At 45.4% G+C, this 4,825-nt stretch overlaps 1 long non-coding RNA gene across 1 annotated transcript; it reads left to right on the top strand.

The window, feature by feature from the left end:
- The first annotated feature begins 2,720 nt into the window (after window positions 1–2,720).
- Window positions 2,721–3,237, top strand: LOC141819517 (uncharacterized). The gene is made up of 3 exons (XR_012601079.1): window positions 2,721–2,926; window positions 2,991–3,082; window positions 3,156–3,237. It is a non-coding gene; the product is annotated as an uncharacterized LOC141819517 (long non-coding RNA).
- The last annotated feature ends 1,588 nt before the right edge of the window (window positions 3,238–4,825 follow it).

The raw sequence follows: 4,825 nt of genomic DNA, 5'->3' as shown, positions 1-4,825 counted from the left end.
AATCCTCTTTCGCCTCTACAAAATACCCACAGAACCCATTACCTTCCATTACCTATTCTATCTTCGGCAAACAAAACTAGGTGTCTTCTATTTCGTCACTAAGTCTCTAAGAATCTTTTTGGGGGATTGCCCCTCCTCCCTTAAGGGATGGAAGAGCCATTGTTTTCTTTGTGAAACCCCTACAACCATATACCTGGCTGAGCCCCTGGTTTGATGACATCCCAGCACCCCCTGTGTTAGGCGAGTACAGGAACGAACCAGCATATGCAGAGACGCTGGTGATACTTTCTGGGCTGAAGTTCAATGTTAGTCTACTCACAGAGACTAAGGCCTTGCTATTTTGAGCGAGACGGCGCTTAGCTAGCCTGGTACTCATGTGAGTCCTCCTAGGGTGGGGCCACCTCCCGGCGGATTGAAACTATTATCGGAGAATCCACGAGAGCAGGCAATGCGGCCTGACTCACCGGTTGACCTTTGACGAACGAGTGCGAAGTCCCTGCGGCTGGTGGTTGCAGGAGTTATTGGTGTCGCAGGACCTCCTAGACATCCCTATGAATCAGCTGCTCAAGGTCCGCGGGCGTCATGAATATCATCTCACCTTGGTTTCATTCGCCTACAGAGTCGCGGTTGTCGACAGTTCTTCTAGTGGTTGCGTCTTAACATAGTGTTCCCACAGACGACACCAATTTATTCTAGTCAAATACCACGGATGGTCAAGCTGTGAGTCAACGAATAGTCCGACGTAGGCGACCTCCTGGATGAACTAGGGTGCAGGAGATGGTCTGCACCTGAAACACACTTCAGAGAAGAGGTTAGGCTAGTACCGGGAAGTTCCGGCAAGCCACTCTAATACTCAAGTTAGAGTTCTGAGAAAGATGAGGAAAATGTGAAAAAATAGAGAAGGTAGTGTTAGCTGAGTTTTTGGAAGCAAACCTCGAATATGGTGGTCAGCTCAACCTTTTCTAACCTACTCCTCTTATCCCCTGTAGCAATCTACCAAGGGGACCGGATCCAACAACTATTTCCTTTTGGCCTTGTGTGTAGAAAGAGAGATATTCGAGGGGACTAAGTCTGACAACCTCGTATTCCCTTTGGTCTTATATGCAGAAAGAGGGGTATTTGAGGGGACTAGTTCTGATAACCTTGAAATTGATTGTACGTCCTCGAATTGCTGTGTGTCTGTAGGAATATTCACCTTTTATAACCTACTCCTCTTATCCCCTGTAGCAATCTACCAAGGGGACTAGATCCGACAACTATTTCCTTTTGGCCTTGTGTGCAGAAAGAGAGATATTTGAGGGGGTTAAGTCTAACAACCTCGTATTCCCTTTGGTCTTATACGCAGAAAGAGGGGTATTTGAGGGGACCAGTTCTGATAACCTTGAATTTGCTTGTACGTCCTCGAACTGCTGTGTGTCTGTAGGAATATTCACATTGTCTCTAAACAGGCAATGTAAAATATTTGTTCATCGAAGACACAAGAATGGAACCTAGGATGAGGCGAAGCGGGGTGGAGTGGTCGAGATGAAATGATTGAGATAGCCAAGACGAGACTGCTGAGTCGGTCAAGATGAGGCTGGTCGAGACAAGATTATTGAGTCAACCGAGACGAGACTGGCCGAGACGACTTAGTCAGTCGAGACGAGGCTGGCCGAGACAAGGTTGACCGAGAATAGATGACTCAGTCAGCCGAGATGAGACTGCTTAGTCGGCCGAGATGAGGTTGACCAAGACAAGACGACTGAGTCAACCGGGACTAGGCTGACCAAGATGAGACTACTTATAAGTCAACCAAGACGAGGCTGACCGAGATGAGATTGCTGAGTTGACTGAAACGAGGCTGACCGAGATGAGATAAATAAGTCGACCGAGATGAGGCTGGCCGCGACGAGACTGCTGAGTTGGCAGAGACGAGGTTGGCAGAGACGAAACTGCAGAGTCGGCTAAAACGAGGACGACCGAGATGAGACAACTGAGGCGGTCGAGATGAGATTGGCCGAGACGATTGAGTCGGTCGAGACGAGACTGACCGAGACGAGATGACTGAGCCTGCCAAGACGAGGCTAGCTTCGGAGGCCTAAGTAAGAGTCCATGCTGCGTTCGAAATACGATCTGAACCCGAAGCGCCAGATATCTCCCTCTAGTGGGACTGGGTCTGTGTTGACCCGATTTACCATATCGATCTGAATCTTGACCTCCGCATGACTCTTGACTTTTATCCTAGAAGGAGCCACGTTATCTATAGCATCCGCATGTTGTAAAATACCGACAAATTAGGGGTTTATTCGGTAATCCTAAAGAGATTTAATAGATTAATTAATAAAATCCTAAGTTATATAAAAGGGTTAAAAGTTGATGGAATTGATTCATCAAATTCTAGGTTAATTAATAGAAATTATGGTTAATGGTTAATAGGTTTAGGGTTAATGGATGGTTGGCTTATTGGATCCTAAACCTAAAACCCGATAGTACCGAATAAAAGACCGGTTCGTTGAGAAGCTACAGCGCTGACACCTTCTCCTCCTCATCGCGATTTTTCTCCTTGCTTTGCCTGTTCGTGCCGCCGCCGCCCCGCTCCCCTTGTTCTCGCGCCACCTTCCTCACCAGCCGAAGCTATCGGCGTGGGCTGCCGACACTGCCGCTTCTCCTCTCCTCTGTTTCGCCCTCATCACACCGACGCGGGTTTGTCCGCGCCGTCTCCGCTGAAGCCGGGAGAAAGGAACGCCAACACCGTTGCCTTACCTCTTCTTCCTCAAGCTGCTACCTTCTCCCTTCTTTTCCTTGCCTTTTCTTCGTCACACAGCCGACGCCACGCCTTAGTCGCCGCCGCAGGACGCCGACGCTGCCTGCCGCTCTCGATCGCATAGGGCGTCGCCGGACTGGAGAAAAGGGGATTGGAGCTAGGTTTCTTGTGTGGGTTTCTCAGGTGAGTTCTCAGTTGGATTCCCTCGAGTTTTCCTTGATTTCTGATTTGTTCTTCTTCTCCATAGTTAGGTGGATCTGATCGGAGCTTAAAAGGGGGTTTACGGCAGCAAGGTGAAGTTGATGAACTTGGAATCGAGTGGATCTAGGGCATTCAAAGGTAAGTTTAGAATTGGTATTATTCTTGTATGAGTTTAGGTTGTGGGATTAATTGGACCTGGTGGATGAATCAGGTTTCGGTTTGCTGGTGAAATAGAGGGAGTGGCTGGCGGTGGAGGAACCTAAGTTGGACTTGGGGTTAGGGTTTGATTTGAGGTAAGCTTGGTTAGGGTTCTTGCTGAATTTGTTAAGATCGGTTGGGGTTTGGAATGTTGATTTGTTTGCTGCTGTAGGGATTTCGGATTGGATGTTGCCATCGTATTGGTTATTATTAGATCTCCTTATTGCTTTTTTGGTTGATCTGTTGAGAGATTGTGGGTTGGAATTAAGGGAGCTGATTTAGAGAAATGAGTATAGCTACTACTGGTTTAATGTTAGATTTAATATTTGAAATTTATTGTGGTTACGTTGTCCACAGTTAGTAATTTTAATGGAGGAATGAGATAGGTATTGTTGGAGGTTTATTTCTTTTTGGGTTAATTTGTGAAGGGAGTATGTTGATCTATTAATGGGTTGATTTGTTGAATTCCGTATAAACCAGGGGATGGTAAGGTTGGATAGTTAATCGAGACGATTAACTTACGAGAGGTTGGTTGGGTAAGTTAGTATGAATCTATTAGTGTATTGAGTATTGTATTTGTTTGATCGTTGTATTTAGGAATAATGTAGTTATCCTTATTGCAGGACTTTGATTTGAGTTGATTGGTTGCGGACATTATCAGACTCGGATTCTTTGCGATTACGCGCAATCAATCTGAAGGCGGGTATCTTGTCTCTGACTTATCTATTTATAGATATGTCATGTTTAGACATGTATTTATTTCTAGCTACCAGTGTTATTATATTTTCAGTTTATACAGATTTTGTTTGATACATATGATCTAGTTACTTATCAGATATTCATTTGACTATATATCATGTGATGCTTTCCATATACTACTGATTGATTGTGATACATCATATTTTCCGATGCACATGCTAGACGTATGACTTTATACCACTTTAGTATTAGTGTAGTGTGCAGATGGATTGTAAGTGGTTACCTATACTAGGGTTAGATTTCATGTTGTATTATGATACGCTGGCCAGCATACTGTCCATTCGGTCACGCATTAGCGATGAGTCAGAGTGCACAGCGGTTATACCCCTACCCATACGACCTTACATACCAGTGTTGGATCTGACGGGCATATTCAGTTCCCACGCGTCCTCACCTATCGGTGATGGATCTGACGGGCATATTCAGTTCCCACGCGACCTCACCTATCGGTGATGGATCTGACGGGCATTTATTCAGTTCCCACGCGACCTCACCTATTGGTGATGGATCTGATGGGCATAGTTCCCACGCGACCTCACATCTCGGTGATGGATCTGACGGGCATCATTGAGGACCCACGCGACCTCACTTTGGTATGTAAGGATCTGATGGGTAGCAGGAGTGACCAGGATATGGGTAGTGTACTTGTGCATAGTATAGGGATTCCGTGGTGATATTGTTGCATTCCGGATATTCGCATATGTTTTCTGTGTATTTACAGGGATCGTAGGGATTTGATATAGATCATGTTACTTATGATTATACTGTTAGCATATCCGGGTGAGTATATGTATTTTGAGTTCAGGATTTCATTCTTGTTATTCTTCTACTAGTATTACCATTACTGTCTGCTAGCTATTTGATACATGTCTACTTGATACCCACTGAGTTCGTTTGAGTTCACTCCGTTTACCCGTATGTCTG

Source organism: Curcuma longa, unplaced genomic scaffold (assembly GCF_044706935.1).
Source record: "Curcuma longa cultivar G26 ecotype Majalengka, Jawa Barat unplaced genomic scaffold, ITB_CL_G26_1.1 contig_8070, whole genome shotgun sequence".
NCBI classification, from domain to species: Eukaryota; Viridiplantae; Streptophyta; class Magnoliopsida; order Zingiberales; family Zingiberaceae; genus Curcuma; species Curcuma longa.
Note: the sequence above shows the minus strand (reverse complement) of the source record. Positions and strands in the feature narration are given on the sequence as shown.